The 24,396-nt window shown below is 42.5% G+C and overlaps 1 protein-coding gene across 1 annotated transcript in view; it reads right to left on the bottom strand.

Moving 5' to 3' along the window:
- Nucleotides 1–24,396, bottom strand: part of LOC118362807 (neurexin-3a) — a gene marked incomplete at its 3' end in the record, with an annotated part of 338,958 nt that overhangs the window by 129,512 nt on the left and 185,050 nt on the right. The gene's annotated exons all lie outside the window — the stretch shown is intronic.

Raw genomic sequence — 24,396 nt, 5'->3', positions numbered from 1 at the left:
ATGTGTGTGTTTGTGTGCGTGTCCCCTCACAATCCCCGCTGTGTGGGCTAATATAGTCAAAATGTTTGCCTTGGGGTAATTTGAGCTAATGGTTGAGCCAATGGCAAGTTGAGCAAATTAAAGTGTTTTCTTCCCAGGTGTAATGTAAAGCATTATCGCTGGAATAGGAGGTAACAACAGGGCCTGGCCTATGTTAAAAGGGTTAAAAAAAGTACAAGGTGCTGTTAGGGGATAAAGGGGAAGTTCACCCAAAAATCCACCTGGGCCCTTTATAACACTTGCCTGGTCGTTTGTCAGTACCCCTGACAGTTTTTAGGGCCATAGCTTGAGTGTTTAAATGTAGGTAATAAGCTGATTTCACGCCCCTCTCCCCCATAAAACCTCATGCAACTTCAAAGTTCATCATAAGTACATCCCAAACAAACCACTCTGGCCTCTCATGACCGCAATAGTCCTTATAATGAGTTTCTCGGCACAATTTTTCAGCTAACTTATTTCAGTGGACACATTTTTATTATTATTTTTGTATTGAAATATAGGAAGTAGATTAATGCACGGGTTGGGACCTAGGTCGGGAATTCCGAGGTGGGCATGGTTGAAGGATGTAAACAATACTTTTCTATTCTCACTCCCTCACAGTATTTGCTGCCCTTGTCAAATTGAATTGGAGTAAAGAATGTCAGATCCAAGAACAAAGAGGACTTTTGAGACCTGCCTTATTTTCCGAATGGAACTGTTGTGCCATATTGGTTTGAACCAGGGTATCCTACGGCAGAGTTGTTCCATTTGCGAGCTGACTGAGAGAAAAAGAGCTGGAGAGACTGGACAGAACAGATGTTGAGGAAACACAGACACTTCCCAGAACGCATGGTGACTGGTGGTGCAGTTGCGGGAGATGCCTACCTATCTCTACCGACAGACAGTGAATGTCTCGGCTGTCGAGAATGGGACCAGCTTATTCCGATAATGGAGGTAGAACATCAGACTGACGATGCAGCAGAAGATGGCGCGTGCGTAACTAAACACTCCGATGTCTTGTCGCTTATCAATCCTGGTGTGTTGGAGACTTTCTTCAGAATGCCCAGGATCAACTGGAAACAACGTGCCACACCTGACAGTCCAAATGGGAAGTGTTTTGGCTAATATTACTCACCAGATATTTATATTACTGTCTAAGATTAAAATAAATACCGAATGACACCCTTCCAACTGTATTTTCCAGTATCCTGCCTACACCCCTTAATGTAATTGGCTACTGTAGTGTCCAATAAAGTTTGTCTGACAATGATGACATGCTGGCTAGGTAAACAGTGTCTGGAAGAAGTGGATACGAGCCATAGAAATCGAATGTACGGGATGCGCACTTCACAATCTGGGGCTACATAAACAATAATTCATATTACCCTTTGAACGATGAGTTGACTATACTGTCGTCAAGTATACAAGACCAAGAGAGCCATCATTAGTATTGCGTCAGGTAGCCTTCGGTTAGAGTTTTGGATCAGTAACCGAAAATTAGCTGGTTTCGCACTCTGGCACCTCAGACATTAGTCTTGAAATCTTTGGTTGTTTAGTACACGGACTCATGTGAAAATCGTAACAATATGGATGGGGCTAAGAGTTTAGAGGGTGTGAACGATGCTGAATGGGTGTAGACAAATAAGAGCTCTCCAGTAAGTGTACCAAAACATTCAAGGTATATCTCAAGTATATCAACTTTCAAAGCAGCATTACTTTACATATCGTTCCTCAACTGTAGTGTATGATATACAATTTTCTAGTTTTGAGTCTTTACTTTTATCTAATGTAAAAAACACAATTTCAAATGTTGCTACATAAGACCGAATCGAGCATGAATCGAGAATGTCGGTCATATATCTCATTCAGTATAGACATTTGTACCCAGGATAAGTTGTGCCAAGGAGAACACTTTTGATGGACAAGATATGTTTTCAAACTGTAATGTTTACATGAATTCAGATTATTTCCAGGGATACACAACATCCTGAAATATATGTAGATATATTTGTTAGGACGAATACTACATTTCCCTTAAAGGAGTGATGCTGAATGTAAAACCTCAACTTACCCCACTCTCCCTTATTGCATCTAGAAATTTAACATAGTCAGGAGAAAATACCACACTCAATATTCCCCACCCTTGATTATTTAAAAAAAAGGGTCAATCTGTGATTTCTACATCCATTTTTATGCTTATAAACTTTCAGGTCCTTAGAAAACTATGCAGTTATTTGTTTTTTATGTATTATTGCTTACGTTGTTAGCCTAGAAAAAAACGTGTTATTACATACAACCGGGAAGAACTATTTGAATATAAAAGCGATGTCAACTTACCATCATTACGACCAGGAATACGACTTTCCCGAAGCGGACCCTTTGTTCGGACCACCACCCTGGACATGCAATCTTATCCCAGAGGCCAACCCAAAACAACGCGGTCGCTGCAGGAGAGGCAGACGGAGTGGCCTACTGGTCAGACTCAGAAGGCGAGCACACCATCCACCGCTTCCGAGCATATTACTCTCCAATGTCCAATCTCTAGATAACAAGGTGGACGAAATCAGGGCACGAGTGTAACATTCTCTGTTTCACGGAAACAATGGCTCTCTCGGGATATGTTGTCAGAGTCGGTACAGCCACCCGGTTTCTTCACGCATCATGCCGACAGAAACAAACACCTCTCTGGTAAGAAGAAGGGTGGGGGTGTATGCCTTATGATTAACGACTCATGGTGTAATCACAACAACATACAGGAACTCAAGTCCTTTTGTTCACCCAACCTAGAATTCCTTTATTATCTTCCAAGAGAATTCTCTTCAATTACAGTTACAGCCATGTATATCCCCCCAAGCAGATCCCTCGTTGGGCCTGAAAGAACTTCACTGGACTCTATGTAAACTGGAAACCACACAGGCTGCATTTATTATAGCTGGGGATTTTAACAAAGCTAACCTAAGAACCATATTTCCTAAATTCTATCAGCATATCGAATGCGCTACAAGAGCTGGTAGCTTTCTGGATCATTGCTACTCGAATTTCCAGCAAATCTGACCATGACTTCATTTTGTTGCTCCCAGCCTATAGACAGAAACTAAAACAGAAAACACCCGTGCTCAGGTCAATACAACGCTGGTCTGACCAATAGGATTCCACTCTTCAAGATTGCTTTGATCACGTGGACTGGGATATGTTCCGGATAGCCTCAGACAATAACATTGATATATACGCTGATTCGCTGAGCGAATTTATTCGAAAGTGCATCGGAGATGTCATACCCTCTGTGACCATTAAAACCTTCCTTAACCAGAAACCGTGGACTGATGGCAGCATTCGTGAAAAACTGAAAGAGCGAACCACTGCTTTTAATCATGGCAAGGCGACCAGTGCCTTGCCATGACAAACAGTGCAGGCAGCTATTCCCTCCAGAAGGCAATCAAACAAGCAAAGCGTCAGTATAGAGACAAAGTAGAGTCGCAATTCAACGGCCCAAACACGAGACGTATGTGGCAGGGTCTACAGTCAATCATGTATTACAAAAAGAAAACCAGCCCCGTCGCGACACCAATGTTTTACTCCCAGACAAATTAAACAACTTCTTTGCTCGCTTTGAGGACAATACATTGCCATTGACACGGCCTGCTACCAAAGCCCGTGAGCTCTCCTTCTCCTTGACCAATGTGAGTAAAACATTTAAACGTGTTAACCCTCGCAAGGCTGCAGGCCCAGATGGCACTGAACACTGCCCTATCCCATCTGGACAAGAGGAATACCTATGTAAGAATGCTGTTCATTGACTACAGCTCAGAATGTAACACCATAGTACCCTCCAAACCGTCAATAAGCTCGAGACCCTGGGTCTCAACCCCGCCCTGTGCAACTGGGTCTTGGACTTTGACGGGCCGCCCCTCAGGTGTAGAAGGTAGGAAACAACATCTCCACCCCGCTGATCCTCAACACTGGGGCCCCACAAGGGTGCATTCTCAGCCCTCTCCTGTACTCCCTGTTCACCCATGACTGCGTGGCCATGCACGCCTCCAACTCAATCATCAAGTGTGCAGACGACACTACAGTGGTAGGCTACAGTGGTAGGCCTGGTTACCGTCAGAGTGTGGTGTCAGGAAAATAAAGTCACACTCAATGTCGACAAAACAAAGGAGATGATCATGGTCTTCAGGAAACACCCCCCCCATCCACATCGACGGAACAGTAGTGGAGAAGGTGGAACGTTTTAAATTCCTCAGCGTACACATCATGGACAAACTGAAATGACCCACCCACACAGACAGCTTGGTGAAGAAGGCACATAAGCGCCTCTTCAACCTCAGGAGTCTGAAGAAATTTGTCTTGTCATCTAAAACACACAAACTTTTTCAGATGCACAATCGAGAGCATCCTGTCGGGGCTGTATCACTGCCTGGTATGGAAATTGCAACACCCTCAACTCCCCAGAGGGTAGTGCGGTCTGCACAACGCATCACCGGGGACAAACTACCTGCCCTCCGGGACACCTACAGCACCCGATGTCACAGGAAGGCCAAAAAGATCATCAAGGACAACAACCACCTGAGCCACTGCCTGTTCACCCTGCTATGTGTTATTTATTTACTTATTTCACCTTTATTTAACCAGGTAGGCCAGTTGAGAACAAGTTCTCATTTACAATTGCAACCTGGCCAAGATAAAGCAAAGCAGTGTGACACAAACAACACAGTGACACATGGAATAAACAAATGTACAGTCAATAACACAATAGAAAAGTATATATACAGTATGTGCAAATGAAGTAAGATTAGGGAGTTAAGGCAATAAATAGGCCATAGTGGTGAAATAATTACAATTTAGCAATTCAGCACTGGAGTGATAGATGAGCAGAGGATGAATGTGCAAGTGGAGATACTGGGGTGCAATGGAGCAAGAAAATAAAACATCTGGGGATAAGCTGCTCTGACAGCTGACAGCTCTGACAGCTTAAAGTTAGTGAGGGAGATATGACTCTCCAGCTTCGTTCCAGTCATTGGCAGCAGAGAACTGGAAGGAAAGGTGGCCAAAGGAGGAGTTGGCTTTGGGGGTGACCAGTGAAATATACCTGCTGGAGCGTGTGCTCTGGGTGGGTGCTGTTATGGTGACCAGTGAGCTGAGATAAGGCGGGGCTTTACCTAGCAAAGACTTATAGATGACCTGAAGCCAGTAGGTTTGGTGACGAATATGAAGCGAGGGCCTGCCAACGAGAGCATACAGGTTGTAGCAGTGGATAGTATATGGGGCTTTGGGGACAAGAAGAATGGCACTTTGATAGACTGCATCCAATTTGCTGAGTAGAGTGTTGGAGGCTATTTTGTAAATTACATCGCTAAAGTCAAGGATCGGTAGGATAGTCAGTGGGTATGTTTGGCAGCATGAGTGAAGGATGCTTTGTTGTGAAATAGGAGGCAGATTCTAGATTTAATCATGGATTGGAGATTCTTGATGTGAGTCTGGAAGGAGAGTTTACAGTCTAACCAGACACCTTGGTATTTGTAGTTGTCCACATATTGTAAGTCAAAACCGTCCAGAGTAGTGATGCGAGACGGGCAGGCAGGTGCGGGCAGCGATGGGTTGAAGAGCATGCATTTAGTTTTACTTGTATTTAAGAGCAGTTGGAGTCTACGGAAGGAGAGTTGTACTGCATTGAAGCTCGTCTGGAAGTTTGTTAACACAGTGTCCAAAGTAGGGCCAGAAGTGTACAGAATGGTGTCGTCTGCGACATCGTTGATGCATACAGAAAAAGAGTCGGCCTGAGAATTGAACCCTGTGGCACCCCCATAGAGACTGCCAGGGGTCTGGACAACAGTGTGTCCGATTTGACACACTGAACTCTGTCTGAGAAGTAGTTGGTGAACCAGGCGAGGCAGTCATTTGAGAAACCAAGGCTGTTGAGTCTGCCGAGAAGAATGCGGTGATTGACAGAGTCGAAAGCCTTGGCCAGGTCGATGAATACGACTGCACAGTATTGTCTTTCATCCAGAAGGAGAGGTCAATACAGGTGCATCAAAGCTGGGACCGAGAGGCTGAAAAAAAGCTTCTATCTCAAGGCCATCAGACTGTTAAACAGCCATCTCTAACATGGAGAGGTTGCTGCCAACATACAGACTCAAATATCTGGCTACTTAAATAAACTGACTTAAAAAAGGTATCACTAGTCACTTTAAATAACGCCACTTTAACAACGTTTACATATCCTGTATTACTCATATCATATGTATATACTGTATTCTACTGCATCTTCCCTATGCTGCACGCCATCGCTCATCCATATACTTATATGTACATATTCTTATTCATCCCTTTACATGTGTGTGTATTTGTGTGTATAAGATAGTTGTTGTGAATTTGTTAGATTACTTGTTAGATTTTACTGCATAGTTGGAACTAGAAGCACAAGCATTTCGCTACACTCGCATTAACATCTGCTAACCATGTGTATGTGACCAATAAAATTTGATTTGGTTACATTTCTCCAGCCTCAACCCTCAGCTGTTTACAGAAACAGTGGTGGGGTGAACTTTGTAATTGTAAGAAGATTGCCCCTTTAAAGAGATGAATTACCAGGATAGGAAATGTTCAAGTGCACTGGAGTCAAAAAACAGTCCAGCATTCCCTGACTCACTGTCAGTTTGAACCTCAACCCACATCCCTAAAGCAACTTCTGAAGAAATCCCCCTTTTTTTTGCCATGGCTGGCTCAACGAGATATTAGCAAACATGACAGTCATCTTATAAACACAATAAATAACTCACGAGGTTAACTGAATCAAGCTCCCTTTTTTGCCTCCTCAATTATTAATGTGACATGATACTGGAGGGGGAAGAGCCGCTTTCATCTTAACTTGTTCCACTACATCCTTGGAAAAAAAAACATGTGAACTCAGCCATATATTCTGTGTCTAACAAAGAGTAGGCTGTCAATGGATGCTAAATGATTATTTATACAATAATTCATCCCTGTTTGACGAGGTCTGAAGACCGGCTATCTGGCATGTGGATGATGTTAACAGCTAAATATATTGATATTGTGACATCTGATATCAATGAGATTATATATATATATATATATTACATCATCCTCTAGAAGGGTCCATAAGTATCAAATAGACTTGTTATAACACACTCTGCTTAGGTAAACCGGAGCTCTGAGGAGCTCACGTTGATCTTTCTTAATCTTTCAACTCCCAACTTCACATCTATAAATATATGGTTTAAAAATATATATATTTATTGATCTTTCTTATATCTCTAAGATATAGGACAGACACTTCAGAACAAACTTCCTTTAGATTATGTTTTGGGGACTATCCATTGTTCCATGTAGTGAATCTGTTATTCAATAGGTTTGGTAAGGTCAAATAAAATGTTTCATCAAATATATATTTTTATATACTTCAAGGGGTCTTAAAATTCAAAATCAAATAGCTAAATGATCCTTGGTATGACCTTCTTAAAACAATTCCATATAGCTTAATAGAACCCTGCCATTGTTATGCAAAGGGTATCCATACCCCGCTGTCCTTGTCAGGGGAAGTAGTAAAGGAACCCATTGAGGCCATTGAGAGGTTCTGATGGCCCCTTTGTTCAGGTTAAGTAGTATAGGGCGAGATCAAAAGGTAAGATGCTGTAAAGAGCATGAACACCTTCTTAATTACTCAGAGCAGTTGGCCTTTTAGTGAGCGAGCTCAGTAGAGCTCTACTAATGACAGCACACTCATTATCAGGACCCGGCACAGAACGGGTGACCGTTAAACTGTCTGAAGTAAATCTGTCCTCAGTGGGGACTGACGCAGAGCTGGAACAGGCAAGGAAGCAGATAGCCAAATAAGAAGGATCAACCCTGTCCTCTCTCTGAATGAAGAAATATCTCTGTTCGCTGTTTTGCATTTACCTAAAGTCTCTAAAAGTATATTTTCTGATCATTTTCCCTACAAGTAGCCCAATCACTTTTAACACCATATCTATAACATTCAAATCGAAGAAACTGCGAGTTCTGTTACAGTGTAAGTATTTGGACTCAAATTATATGTATTTCTAGAGCTTCGTTGAAGAGTCATGTTTAAGCCCAAACACAGTTTTCAGAGGCTCTGACACTAAACTGCTAATTAGCCTGTGGAGGACGTAAAGCAGACTAATCAAGCCAGGCCAGAAAGAGAGCCCCATAATAAGGAGCAGAGGGAAGATGCAACATTAAACACAGCCAAACTGAACACTACAGGCACATTGTGGAAGAAATATATGGGCTTTCTATTCCAATTGGTGAAGAACACTGTGGTCCTTGGATGGATAATAGAAAACAGTTGCATGGAATGGGATGTTTGGAGTTTTATAGTTTTTTTCACTATCTTTTCTTTACTCTGACTTTTTATGGGTCTAGGCCCATGTTACAGTAAAATATATAACAAAAGGACTACATCACCGTGCAAAACCATATCAATGACTCATCTTTAAATCCTTTGAAGTCATAAATCGCAATGCAAAGACAAAATACAAGTGCGGGAAATTAGTGTTTGATTTTCAACGCACATTGTCTGTATTCCACTGGTTTCCATGGCTGCTTAATATAAATCACTGTAACATTCAAGACCTCTGCTATGTAAGCGTTTATAGCATTTGAAGATGTTAGGGGCTTAGCCCAAAACCAGTAGGGGCGTCCGGGGGCATTCTCCCCACAAGAAAAAAAAAAAGGAATTTCAACAGCTAAATGCATGAATATCGTGCACATTGAGATGAACATTGCGAGATTAGAACATTAAGAGATGATATCGTCTTCAGGTAACTTGCACCTTCCCACCTGCCACTGCCAGTACTCAATTACAGTAGCTACTGTGGGTCTCTCTACTCTGGAACACATACATCTAAAGTGTATTGCCTAAAACCATTCAACAACTTCAAACAAATTCTGACCTGTTAAATGAGCAAACTGATTTAAGAATCCCACAGTACCCACACACCCTCCCTCCAACTCTCTCATATTTTTTACATTTAGCAGATGCTTTTATCCAGAGCAACTTACAGGAGCAAATAGGGTTAAGTGCCTTGCTCAAGGGCACTTTGATTTTTCACCTAGATGGCTCAGGGATTCAAACCAGTGACCTTTCGGTTACAGTCCCAATGCCTCTTCATCGCTTCCTTTGTATCATCTGTTGCTGCCTCTCTAGTCTGCCCTCTTCTTTCCTTTTTACCCTTATTTTACCAGGTAAGTTGACTGAGAACACATTCTCATTTACAGCAACAACCTGGGGAATAGTTACATGGGAGAGGAGATGAATGAGCCAATTGCAAACTGGGGATGATTAGGTGGCCATCATGGTATGATAGCCAGATTGGGAATTTAGCCAGGACAGCGGGGCTAACACCCCTACTCTTATGATAATTGCCATGGGATCTTTAGTGACCACAGCGAGTCAGGGCATCCGTTTAACGTCCCATCCGAAAGACAGCACCCTGCACAGGGCAATTACTGCCCTGGGGCATTTGGATATTTACTTTTTTATACCAGAGGAAAAGGTGCCTCCTAATGGCACTCCAACACCACTTCCAGCAGAATCTGGTCTCTCATCCTGGGACTAACCAGGACCAACCCTGCTTAGCTTCAAAAGCAAGCCAGCAGTGGGGTGCAGGGTTGTATGCTGCTTTCTCTTAGTATTCTATGTTGCTGTCTCTTGTCTACCCTCTTCTGTTGCTGTCTCTTAGTATTACATGTTGCTGTCTCTTGTCTACCCTCTTCTGTTGCTGTCTCTTAGTATTACATGTTGCTGTCTCTTGTCTACCCTCTTCTGTTGCTGTCTCTTAGTATTACATGTTGCTGTCTCTTAGTATTACATGTTGCTGTCTCTTGTCTACCCTCTTCTGTTGCTGTCTCTTAGTATTATATGTTGCTGTCTCTTAGTATTACATGTTGCAGTCTCTTGTCTACTCTCCTCTCTCGTCCTGTCCTGGTTGTAAAAGTAAGTCAAGTAAAATGAAATGAAAAGTACATTTTATTTTTATTTAGTAATTTCACAGGCTTTTTTTACGTCACCTGCAATTTTTTTGTAAACCATGTTTTACTTTTTCACTGTCTGAATTTCACCTCTTAAAATTTGTGCAAATAAATAAAGCTACACTGAATATAAATATAAACTCAACATGTAAAGTGTTTAATGAGCTGAAATAAAAGATCCCAGAAATGTTCCATACAAACAAAAAGCTTATTAGTCTCAAATTTTGTGCACAAATTTGTTTACATCCCGGTTAGTGAGAATTTTTCCTTTGCAAAGATAATCCATCCACCTGACAGGTGTGGCATATCAAGAAGCTGATTAAACAGCATGATCATTATTACACAGGTGCAGCTTGTGCTGGGACAATAAAAGGCCACTCTAAAATGTGTAGTTTAGTCACAAAACACAATGCCACAGATGTATCAAGTTTTGAGGGAGCGTGCAATTGGCATGCTTGACTGCAGGAATGTCCACCAGAGCTGTTGCCAGAGAATTGAATGTTCATGTCTCTACCATAAGTTTCCTCCATGTCCTTTTAGAGAATTTGGCAATACGCCCAACCGACATCACAACCGCAGACCATGTGTATGGCATTGTGTGGCCCGAGCGGTTTTCTGATGTCAACGTCGTGAACAGACAGATGTCTCTCTCCATCATATACTACTCTTCTGTTGCTGTCTCTGTGTCTTGTCTGGTGTCTCGCTCTATCATCTACTCTTCTGTTGCCGTCTCTGTGTCTTGTCTGGTGTCTCTCTTCACCATATCAAACTCTTCTGTTGCTGTCTCTGTGTCTTGTCTGGTGTCTCTCTCCATCATATCCTACATCTCTGTTGCTGTCTCTGTGTCTTGTCTGGTGTGTTTCTTTAGTTTTGCAATCCAATACGGTCAAGGGGATACAGGAGTAACTCAACTTGTTTTGGGCCTGTGACTGGGTCACCTAAATCATCCTCTTCCCTACCATTGTTCTAAGAGCTCCATTGGCCTACTGTTCTCATCTGTCCTCCTTGGCTCATCTGTAAGTTAGCAAGGTAGAGGTGCATTAGTTCATTTTAAAGGGCAACTACACTTCTTGATTTGGCCTCGTTTTAGATTTGGTTCATCAAGAAATGCTAGCGGACATGACTGAACTCCAACGTGAGTTGTTTCGGGGTGTGGTTTGATGTGGGTGTCTTGTGTGTGTGTGTTTGCAGGTGGAAAGACTTAGTCAAATTATTTAGCCAATTAGCTTCAGCCAGCTGGTGTGCAACCTGCTTTTGACTTTAGATAGCCTATCAAAAGGTTTGAGGATGGATGAAAATCCTCCAGTGCTGAAGCCCCAGAAGCCCAGGCCTAATGATGCCACTGCCAATAATGTTTTCAATTTGGACTTTTTCTTTCAAAAGCAGCTCAAACATCGAACATGTAAGAATTAACTACAGCTATTGAATTCTGCCATGCTGATACAGTAAACTGTGCATTATTTCCCTCTAGAATACACAACGCGTCCCTCTAGAATACCTCTAGAATACCTCTAGAATACCCTTCAAGCCAATCAGAAATTAGTATTGAACAATTTCCATGGTAAAGTACTGTAAAGCCTCTGAACCAAAGCTTAGTCTACACTATTTTGGAATATATTTCTTCGCTTAAAAATCTAATAAAAACCTAAAGCAAAGAAGTGAAAGTAGTAGATTCGCCAGTTTTATGTGTATTCCTGTTTTGTGTTTCAGCTTTGAAGTTTATATTGTACAGTTACACATTTACCATTAAATGACAACAATAAATATAATGAACAAAAAATAAATTGCAACATGCAACAATTTCAACGATTACTGTTCATATAAGGATATCCGTCAATTGTACTAGGGAGCCAGGCACAGCCAATCAGGATGAGTTTTTCCCAACAAAAGGGCTTTATTACAGACAGAAATGCTCCTCAGTTTCATCAGCTGTCCAGGTGGCTGGTCTCAGAAGATTCCACAGGTGAAGAAGCCGGATGTGGAGGTCCTGGGCTGGCGTGGTTACACGTGGTTGTGAGGCCGGGTTGGACCTACTGCCAAATTCTCTAAAACGACATTGGAGGCGGCTTATGGTAAAGAAATTAACATGAAATTCTCTGGCAACAGCTCTGGTGGACATTCCTGCAGTCAGCATGCCAATTGAACGCTCCCTCAAAACTTGAGACATCTGTGGCATTGTGTTGTGTGACAAAACTGCACATTTTAGAGTGGCCTTTTATTGTCCCCAGTACACGGTGCACCTGTGTTATAATCACGCGGTTTAATCAGCTTCTTGATATGCCACACCTGTCAGGTGGATGGATTATCTTGGCAAAGGAGAAACGCTCACTAACAGGGATGTAAACAACATTTCAGAAAATTATTTGAGAGAAATAAGCTCTTTGTGCGTATGGAACATTCCTGGGATCTTTTATTTCAGCTCATGAAACATGGGACCAACACTTTACATGTTGTGTTTATATTTTTGTTCAGTATACATGAATGGCTGTCCTAGAATACATTATTTTCCTGGGAGCAGAGGACAAAACAGCTAAACTTCAAGATTAAACCTGTACCACACTGAGCTGATATGTAGTATACTGTATAACTGAAGCAGATAGACCTCATTAGTTACCAGTACACATATGTAGTATACTGTATAACTGAAGCAGATAGACCTCATTAGTTACCAGTACACATATGTAGTATACTGTATAACTGAAGGAGATATACCTCATTAGTTACCAGTATACATATGTAGTATACTGTTTAACTGAAGCAGCGATAGGGGCAGAAGAAGAGTCCTGAGAGAGTCTTCAGCGTGGATGGCTCAGGTGGAGACAGGCATTTATAAAGGAAGACGGAGCCCGACTGTGTAGCGAGCACAAAGAGGCATAGCACTGGTGTGGTGTCAGGGACCGCATCAGGGAACTTAATTGGCTTTAGAGTGACTAAGGAAGGGCAAGTGGCTCAATATGGGACTGTATAGAGGTGCTTCATCAACCCCTCACCTACACAGTCATCATAACAGTGTACCGGGACTAGTAGCGGTTGCTGTCAGCAAGGAGTGGCTACTGTGTACTACTGTATAAAATGAAAGCCAATTGAGATCACAGAAAGGAAGACGGAAGACGTTTTGATGAATATTTCTAAGAAGAAGAAAGTGTACATGTGTATCCACTTGATGTAAGGCCCCACAGAGGAACAATGTTTACGCACACCGTTTACAGAGTCACTTGCTCTTCTTGCCATGTCATGCCTTCAGCTCCTATTGACATGAAATTACTTAATAGGAAGAGAGACGCACATATGAACGCTGAAGCTCTCAGCCGTTCCCAATCTGTTGTCGGCTGGTACATACAATAATACTACATTCTCAGAAATAAAGCTGCTATCTAGAACCTAAAAGGGTTCTTTGGCTGTCCACATAGGTAAACCTTTTGAATAACCCTTTTGGGTTCCATGTACAAACCCTTCCACGGAGGGTACTACATGGAAAGGGGTTCTCCCTAAAACCAAAAATGGTTCCAACTGGAAACAAAAAGGGTTCCCTTATGTGGACAGCCAAAAAAAACTTTCGGAACCCTTGTTTCTAAGTGTGTACCGTTCCCCAAACCCTATCTGTCTTAATTATATCTGTGTCCTAGTTTAGTGGCATTGGCTTTGTGTGCTGTGGGGAACGAGTGCATGTGAACGAAGCGAAACAAAGAGAGAAGGCAAGAGAGAGAAATAGACAAGGAGAGAAAGAACGAGAGAGGAAGAGGAGAGAGATATGGGAGAGAGTGAGAGAAGGAAATGTAGAGCAAAAAAAAGAAGAAAGAGAAAACGCAAGAAAAAGAGTGAGAAGGAAAGGTATAGAGAAAGCAAAGTTGGAAAGAGGGAGCTTGAGAGAAAGCGAACGAGAAGGTGAGCGAGAGACAGTAGGGGAGCGCAACAGCAACCATCTCTCAATCTGTCCGCCCCTCGATTGATGGTCTCTTTTCTACACTAATTAACTGCTTTCCAAAAGTCCTGCTGCCTTTATTTTCCCAAAACCCTTTCTCACTGCACTGCCACACACAATGGCAGGACAATGGCGAAGGGAGCAAACACACACGTCTCTGCAGCAAAGTCATCAGGCTGTTGTGGTGTATAGAGGGAAGTTGGGAGACAGAGACAAACACATACAGCATGCTTGTTGGTGGAGGTGTTGTAAGCAATCCAATGCTGTAACAATGCCAGTTTATTGACGACTTAGGCTTACAAATTAAACCAGGAAATAGATTGGGATAATATACCTGTCAAAAGTTTTTCTTTATTTTTACTACTTTATACATTGTAGAATAATAGTGAAGACATCAACATGATGAAATAACACATATGGAATCATGCAGTAACCAAAAAAAGTGTTAAACAAATTCAAATTTATTTTACATTTTAGATTCTTCAAGTAGCCACCCTTGGCCTTGCTGACAGATTTGCACACTCTTGGCATTCTTTCAACCAGCTTCATGAGGTAGTCACCTGGAATGCAATTCAATTAACAGGCGTGCCTATATAAAAAATTATTTGTGGAATGTCTTTCCTACTTAATGTGATTGAGCAGTTGTGTTGTGACAAGGTAGCGGTGGTATACACCCCTACCTTGGTAAAAGAACAAGTCCATATTATGGCGAGAACAGCTCAAGTAAGCAAAGAGAAAGGACAGTCTATCATTACTTTAAAACATGAAGGTCAGTCAATCTGGAACATTTCAAGAACTTTGAAAGTTTCTTCAAGTGCAGTAGCAAAAACCTTCAAGCGCTATGAAGAAACTACCTCTCATGAGGACCACCACAGGAAAGGACGACCCAGAGTTACCTCTGCTGCAGAGGATAAGTTCATTAGAGTTACCAGCCTCAGAAATTGCAGCCCAAATAAATGCTTCACAGAGTTGAACTAACAGACACATCTTAACATCAAATGTTCAGAGGAGATTGTGTGAATCAGGCCTTCATGGTCTAATTGTTGCAAAGAAACCACTACTAAATGACCCCAATATAAAGAAAATAAGTGCTCAGCATATGTGGGAACTCCTTCAAGACTGTTGGAAAAGTATTCCTCAAGAAGAAGGTTGAGGCAATGCCAAGAGTGTGCAAAGCTGACATCAAGGCAAAGGGTGGCTATTTGAAATATTATCATGTTTTTGATTAACATTTTTTTGGTTACTACATGAGTCCATATATGTAATTTAGAGTTCTGCTGTCTTCATTATTATTCTACAATGTAGAAAATAGTATAAATAAAGAAAAACCCTTGAATGAGTAGGTCTCCAAACTTTTGACTGGTACTGTAGGTGACAGAATATGATATATAATATAACTGTTTTCAAATACAGTTGAAAGCGGAAGTTTACATATTGTCACGAACCTCGCTGAAGAGGGTGCCTCTTCCTGTTCGGGCGGGGCTCGGCGGTCGTCGTCACCGGCCTATTAGCTGCCATCGATTCCTTTTCCGTTTGTGTTGGTAAGTGGTTAATTGGGTACACCTGTTTTGTATTAGGGTTTGTTTGTAGGGTATTTAAGGGCACTAGGCCCGCTGGGTATTTTGTGCGGGCTTGTTTTTTGTTACTCTGTGTTTGATGGTGTGATTTGTTTTCTTATCTTTATTCTCAGGTCTATTTTGTCCTGTTGTTTTGGACTGGCAACCTATATACGCCCTGTGTGTTGGCGTGTTCATTTTTCGGTTGCACCGGTGTAATAAATTTGATAAACAACAGAACCCTGCTCTCTGCGCCTGATTCCATCCACCACTCTTAGTTTTTCGTAACACATATATATACCTTAGCCAAGTACATTTGAACTCAGATCTTTCAGAATAATAGTAGAGAGAATTATTTATTTCAGGTTTTATTTCTTCCATCACACTCCCAGAGGGTCAGAAGTTTACATACACTCAATTAGTATTTGGTAGCATTGCCTTTAAATTGTTTAACTTGGGTCAAATGTTTCGGGTAGCCTTCCACAAGCTTCCCACAATAAGTTGGGTGAATTTTGGCCCATTCCTCCTGACAGAGCTGGTGTAACTGAGTCAGGTTTGTAGGCCTCCTTGCTCGTAAAATGCTTTTTCAGATCTGCCCACAAATTTAAGGTCAGGGCTTTGTGAGTCAGGGATTTCCCACTCCAATACAGTACCTTGGATGTCCATGAGCCATTTTGCCACAACTTTGGAAGTATGCTTGGGGTCTTTGTCCATTTGGAAGACCCATTTGCGACCAAGCTTTAACATCTGATGTCTTGAGATGTTGCTTCAATATATCCACAAAATGTTCCATCCCTCATGATGCCATCTATTTTGTGAAGCGCACCAGTCCCTCCTGCAGCAAAGCACCCCCCCCACAAGATGATGCTGCCACCTCCGTGCTTCACGATTGGGATGGTGTTCTTCAGCTTGCAAGCCTCTCCCTTTTTCCTCCAAACATAACGATGGTCATTATGGCCAAACAGTTCTATTTTGGCCAAACAGTTCTATTTTTGTTTCATCAGACCAGAGGACATTTCTCCAAAAAGTACGATCTTTGTCCCCATGTGCAGTTGCAAACCGTAGTCTGTCTTTTTTATGGCGGTTTTGGAGCAGTGGCTTCTTCCTTGCTGAGCGGCCTTTCAGGTTATGTCGATATAGGACTCGTTTCACTGTGGATATAGATACTTTTGTACCTGTTTCCTCCAGCATCTTCACAGGGTATTTTGCTGTTGTTCTGGAATTGATTTGCACTTTTCGCAAAGTGTGTTCAACTCTAGAAGAAGGAACGCGTCTCCTTCGTGAGCGATATGATGGCTACGTGGTCCCATGGTGTTTATACTTGTGTACTATTGTTTGTACAGATGAATATAGTACCGTCAGGCATTTGGAAATTGCTCCCAAGGATAGATCAGACTTCTGGAGGTCTACAATTTTTTTCTCTGAGGTCTTGGCTGATTTCTTGTGATTTTCCCATGAAAAGAGGCACTGAATTTGAAGGTAGGCCTTGAAATATATCCACAGGTGCACCTCCAATTGACTCTAATGATGTCAAATGATGTCCATCAGAAGCTTCATAGCCATGACATAATTTTCTGGAATTTTCCAAGCTGTTTAAAGGCACAGTCAACTTAGTGTATGTAATCTTCTGACCTGCTGGAATTGTGATACAGTGAATTATAAGTGAAATAATCTGTCTGTCAACAATTGTTGGAAAATTACTTGTGTCATGACCAAGGTAGATGTCCTAACCGACTTGCCAAAACTATAGTATGTTCACAATAAATTTGTGGAGTGGTTGAAAAATGACTCCAACCTCAGTGTATGTAAACGTCCGACTTCAACTGTACATTGTATGTATGGGAAATCGTTGAGTGAAAACAAGAAAGGCTTTGACTGCATCAACACCATGGTTTAACAACATATTTCAACAATGTGTTTGTGACATCTGTAAATTAATTTCCACAGTTTAAGCAATGGTGGAGGGAGTGGGAGGTGTGGAGGGGGGATTCAATCGATGTTATTCGTAATTATAATCCATGTGTAATTCTGTGAATGTCACTCGGAATTCATCTGGCCGGTATTGACATCGGCGATCGCTTTCAGAGAGTTTGCTCAAATTAATTTCATGCCACACCATGCCATCGCGGCGGCTTCAATTCCATTTAAACAAATGAACTGAAGCGAAACAACCACAGCTAGAGACTGACAAAAAAAACAACCGAACCCCACAAAAACACCTCATTATCGACAGAGAGCAGCCTTTCAAACTCGGACGAGGAGCGACTGGTGAAATCTGATAACACTCTTGAGTCACACCAGCTTAATCTATTTCAGTCAGAGAAAGAAGAGTTTCAAACACAGGCATTCACACAACACGTACATATACACAGACATTCACACAACACGTACATATACACAGGCATTCACACAACACGTACATATACACAGACATTCACACAACACGTACATATACACAGGCATTCACACAACGCGTACATATACACAGACATTCACACAACACGTACATATACACAGGCATTCACACAACACGTACATATACACAGGCATTCACACAACGCGTACATATACACAGACATTCACACAACACGTACATATACACAGGCATTCACACAACACGTACATATACACAGGCATTCACACAACACGTACATATACACAGGCATTCACACAACACGTACATATACACAGGCATTCACACAACACGTACATATACACAGGCATTCACACAACACGTACATATACACAGGCATTCACACAACGCGTACATATACACAGACATTCACACAACACGTACATATACACAGGCATTCACACAACACGTACATATACACAGGCATTCACACAACACGTACATATACACAGGCATTCACACAATGCGTATATATACACAGACATTCACACAACACGTACATATACACAGGCATTCACACAACACGTACATATACACAGGCATTCACACAACACGTACATATACACAGGCATTCACACAACACGTACATATACACAGGCATTCACACAACACGTACATATACACAGACATTCACACAACACGTACATATACACAGGCATTCACACAACGCGTACATATACACAGGCATTCACACAACACGTACATATACACAGGCATTCACACAACGCGTACATATACACAGGCATTCACACAACGCGTACATATACACAGGCATTCACACAACACGTACATATACACAGGCATTCACACAACGCGTACATATACACAGGCATTCACACAACGCGTACATATACACAGGCATTCACACAACGCGTACATATACACAGGCATTCACACAACGCGTACTTAAACACAGTCATTCACACACATAAACACAAGACAATATATACACACAGTGGTGATTAGAAATGATCTAAAATCACTTTATGGCAGGCTGGACAGAGATATCGATATGCCATGTTTATGGACCCAGACATCTCATCATTTCTCTACGTTCTCTACTTCCTAGAAACACTGTGGTGATGGATGGAGGAACTTGCAGCCTCACAGAGAAGGGACCATTCTAACTGCTCCAAGGTCACCTTGCCACCGCAAACAAATGGCTGTTTAATATTTTCTACATAGGGCTAATTCAATATGGTTGGAGAACGGCCATTTTAATGAGCGTGACAGCTGACACTTTATCGTAGAAGATAACGGAGGACAAAGAGAGCATTAACGACCTAAGATTTTAGACGAAATCTGGACACTTTGCACACACATGCACACACACAGACACACACACACACCATATATAACATATTACGCCACTGACAAAAAGAGGCCCTGCTTGGTCGATTGGAATAAATGAAAACTCTCATCGATCTATTAAGCCATATATATTTTTGAGAGAGGGGTTCTGACATCCCTCAATGCACCTCCTATGATTGGCTCTTTCTCCCTTACTCAAATCATAAAGGAAAATAAAATAGTCAACAATTCCAATCTCCATCTCTGTCTCCCACCCTCCCCTCTCTCTGTTGGGTGGAGCCCATAACACTCATCATGAATAAGATGCCCAGTCATAATTCCTGCTCCTATTCAAATCCATTTCCTGCTTTTCTCCGGGCCTTTCAGACGAGGTCATTGCTTGCGTATCACACCTCTTCATCTTTTGTCAGGGTCCATCATAAGGCCCCGACAGCCGCAAGATGGATATGAAGCCAAACGAGGGATCCATCTCCATCTCTCAACTCTTCCATCTCTCTATCCCTCCATCCTTCAGCCAAACGGCCCTATTCATTCAGATGTGCTCAGACAGCTAGATCTAACGGAGATCTTAGACAAAGCATAAACACACACACACGCACACAGAGACAGAGACACAAAGAGAGAGAGAGAGAGAGAGAGAGAGAGAGAGAGAGAGAGAGAGAGAGAGAGAGAGAGAGAGAGAGAGAAAATATAAATAGATACCAGAAAGATGGAGGAAGAGAAATAGAGCGAGACATATCCCATCCCTGCAGCTTGTTTCTGTTTATTTGCTTATTATATTATTTATTCCAAACACAGAACTATTAAAAAACACCCAAAGGCAAATTTTGTAAGAAGTACTATTTCATATTAACCTTAAATTGATTCTCCCACCTTATACGTGGAATTAATCTACGTTTTTACATATCATGTATCCCCCCCCCCCATCTTTAAAGGAGTTGAACTCTGTAATCATGGTCTAAACAGAGAACCAGAGAAGAGGGAGAGAGAGAGTAGGGAAAGAGAGAGAGAGAGGAGAGGTCATGGGGAAGAGGAAGAGAGAGGAGTTTCCCAGAAATCCTGTTTCTCGGAAGAGGAAATTACAGCCATCTTACAATATCTGTCTGGTCCCAATGGGAACTCAACACACAAACGGAGAGTCCAGACACCTCAAATTACCTCTCAGCGAGAGAAAGAGAGAGGAGAGAGAAAGCGCTATTGAACCCACAACCTTGCCATTTCCAGTGCCACACGCTTACCAACTAGACCTAAGGCAGCAACACACGCACAGTCTCCACAACTTCCCTGCCCGTTCCCTCTCTAATGTACTGGCATTCATTTACAGCAAGATCATTTAACAGGCAATGGAGCTGCTAACAACTCTTTTATTAGTATAGCTCAATCAACGTGACTGCCTAGCCTGGTGTACTGTAGCTAGCTACTATAGCTATGTAGGGACTGGGTACACATGACTGATGTGTCTGGTAATGCAGGGGAAGACACATCTCCTGTTGTTGGACTGTCGGATGATGCAACTTCTCTGTCAATAGACACCGCAACAACAGACCGCTTGTGTGTGTCAGGAAGAGATGGGTAGACGTGTGTTAGTCTGTGCTCGCACGCATTCGTGCCTGCATGCGCCTGTGTACTGTACATTCGTCATGTGACATTCTCTTTAAGTGTCATAGTTTGTCATGTATGACCTTCCAAGAAAGTATGGCCTCCATTATACAAAACCATTTCTGAGAACGAGAGAAAGATGGACAGAGAGAGAGAGAGCGAGAAGGAATGAGAATCTGTGCTTGTTGTTTTCCCCCACAGAGGAACGACAGATTCTAAGTGGAGTCGCCAGAAGGTAAAGTGATGATGGTGGGATCTGAAATAGACATAGCGCCTTGCAGGTTTGTACACAGGCAGGCAGGCACACATACAAACTGCATTCTTATCAAACACAACAAAGAATCTAAGTGATTAAACGATGAAAACTCGAATGCCATTAAATATTTGCGTGTATGTGCATGCATGCGGTGTGTGTGTGTGTGTGTGTGTGTGTGTGTGTGTGTGTGTGTGTGTGTGTGTGTGTGTGTGTGTGTGTGTGTGTGTGTGTGTGTGTGTGTGTGTGTGTGTGTGTGTGTGTGTGTGTGTGTGTGGTTGTGTGCAGGTTTCTGAGTGTTTTTTGTCCTATCTATTAACAATGCCAGTGTGACCTTTGAGGGGTAAATGATAACAAGCCAAGCTACTAATTTAATTACATTCATTGAATAATGAGACTTGTCAACGGGCCTGAGGCCTTGGCTAGCTCTCACAACAACAGCCCAGGAACAGGAGTCCTTGAAATAAAATGTGTATTGTGATTTTTACAAAGAAAGTGTGTGGTTGCGAGTGCATGTGTGCATGTGTGCATCCGTGCATGTGTGTATATGTGTGTGTGTAACCCCGACACCTCTGGTTCCAGGTCAAACCAGGGTGAATAAGCTGGCCCTAGGTCTAAAACCCCACACCTCTTAGATTAACAGCAGCGCTACAATAGCAGGATTAGCAATAGCCCACAGAATAAAGACAATGGAGAAACCTGCTAGCTAATCCTCCACTGGAATGTTCAATCCAAAGGCTCATTAAAAAAGGGAAAGTAAATAGGTTAACCACCTATCCATCGCTTACGACTTTCTCACACATAAAAATACAAATCAATCAAAATTTAGCCATACTTTTATGAGGAAACCTTTGCAGTACATTTACAAATGAAATCCAAAAAGGACAAGAGAAAAAAAACACATTGTTTGTAAAATAAGAAAGAAAAATAAATCTAAATGTGGAATAATTTCAGTCAATCCAATGGAATTCTGGGAGAATTACTCAGATCTATCGAAGCCTGTGGGAGAGGGGAGCTTGTTTGATTTCTCTCCAGCTGGACTCTGTCCTCTGGTTCTGTTTCCCAGTCCTACCTCTAACAGGATGATACTGTAATGCCACCTGGTGGTGAAACATTGTGGCTGCCCAGTAAAAAAATGGCCTCTTAAAATCATTGGGAGCATTTTGAGTTGTAATTATGAAAGAAAGAACAGTCAATTGGCTCACTAGGCCCCCATTAGTCACTGTCAGAGGCATTCAGATCAATGGTTCAGCCCAGCCAAACACACACAACCATGCTTACACCATATGTGTGTGTGGTATGTGTGTTCATGCGTGTGTGCCCAGCAATAGCATGGCAACGTCTTTTCCTGTCATTCCCGGTAATTTCCCATCTTATCCGATAGAGTGGAGAGCGGAGGGAAAGACAGATATTTGTGCGGACTGGCAGACCTGACACATGCATTTACTCTCCTCGCATTATTTAATTAAGTCACTCCATATCTCCACTAACGCACTTTTAATACAGTGGCTGGCGGAAATACGACAAGGCAAAACCTCTTTGTCATGAAGGGGAGGGGGGAGGAGAGAGGGAAAGAAGTGGAGGGGGGAGGAGAGAGGGAAAGAAGCGGAGGGGGAGGAGAGAGGGAAAGAAGAGGGAGGGGAGGAGAGAGGGAAGCAGGGAGGGATGGAAGGATGGGACAGAGACAACAAATGAGCACAATTCCACCTGTCAGTCTTAAATCATAAGAAGGTCAACTTGGCTGATGTGCACTACAGAACCAAAGAGAAAGGCCAATCACCTATAACCATCTCTCTGCTTTACTGTGGACATAGCTCATAGGACTGAGGTTGTGTGTGTGTGTGTGTGTGTGTGTGTGTGTGTGTGTGTGTGTGTGTGTGTGTGTGTGTGTGTGTGTGTGTGTGTGTGTGTGCGTGCGTGCGTGTGTGTTTGAGTGTGTGTGTTGAGTGTCTGTGTCTGTGTCAGTGTGTGTGTGTGTGCAGAGTGAGTTTGATTGTCAGTGTGTGTGAGTGTCTGTGTCAGTGTGAGTGGGAGTCTGTGTGTGTCAGTGTGAGTTTGATTGTCAGTGTGTGTGAGTGAGTGAGTGTCAGTGTCAGTGTCAGTGTGAGTGAGTGTGTGTGTGTGTGGGAGTCAGTGTGAGTTTGATTGTCAGCAAGAGTGAGTGTAAGTGTCAGGTCAGTGTGAGTGTGTGTCAGTGTGAGTTTGATTGTCAGTGTGAGTGAGTGTCTGTGTCAGTGTGTGTGTGGGTGTGAGTGATGAGTGTGAGTGAGTGAGTGTGAGTGTGAGTGTGTGTGTGTGTGTGTGTGTGTGTGTGTGTGTGTGTGTGTGTGTGTGTGTGTGTGTGTGTGTGATTGTCAGTGTGAGTTTGATTGTCAGTGTGAGTGAGTGTCAGTGTCCGTGTGAGTGTGTGTGTGTGTGTCAGTGTGAGTGAGTGTCAGTGTCAGTGTGAGTGTGTGTGTGTGTCAGTGTGATTGTCAGTGTGAGTGTCAGTGTGAGTGTGTGTGTCAGTGTGAGTTTGATTGTCAGTGTGAGTGAGTGCCAGTGTGTGTGAGTGAGTGTCAGGGTGAGTGTGTCAGTGTGAGTTTGATTGTCAGTGTGAGTGAGTGTCAGTGTCAGTGTCAGTGTCAGTGTGAGTGTGTGTCAGTTTGATTGTCAGTGTGAGTGAGTGTCAGTGTGAGTGTGTGTGTGTCAGTGTGAGTTTGATTGTCAGTGTGAGTGACTGTCTGTGTCAGTGTGAGTGTGAGTGTGTGTGTCAGTTTGATTGTTAGTGTGAGAGAGTGTCAGTGTCAGTGTGAGGGTATGAGGGAGAGAGATACAACACACACTGTATAGTAAGCCAAATAATAGCACTTGAAGATGACACTTGGCTTCTTCCCACGTCTTTTCAAAGACACCGTTTAACCTCCTTGAGACTTACTGTCACTTGAGTCGGTTGTTAATTAGAGGGACACAGACATCAGAGGCAGAATCGGTGACTTAGTGTTACTCCAACATGACCTTGTAGCTAAAAAGCCTTTCCCAAGCCTTGATGAAACCATTATCTAAGTAAGATACAGTCCGACTAATACCAAACATCAACAATATATTATACTTAATAACACACGGCCTCCACGGGGCCTTTGGCGCTGCATTATACAGAGATTCCTCTCGTGTATGTTTGAGAGTCATTTAATGGATAAACCGATGGATTTGCGCAGGCCAACGAAATGTAAATGACTCACCCGTTATGAAGCTCGATGTCGAGGTAAAGCTCAACGCTCCGAGCCTCTCTGGTGGACTTGTATTCACATTTGCATCTGAGGCATTTAGTGTG

This window comes from Oncorhynchus keta, unplaced genomic scaffold, assembly GCF_023373465.1.
Source record: "Oncorhynchus keta strain PuntledgeMale-10-30-2019 unplaced genomic scaffold, Oket_V2 Un_contig_5916_pilon_pilon, whole genome shotgun sequence".
NCBI classification, from domain to species: domain Eukaryota; kingdom Metazoa; phylum Chordata; class Actinopteri; order Salmoniformes; family Salmonidae; genus Oncorhynchus; species Oncorhynchus keta.
Note: the sequence above shows the minus strand (reverse complement) of the source record. Positions and strands in the feature narration are given on the sequence as shown.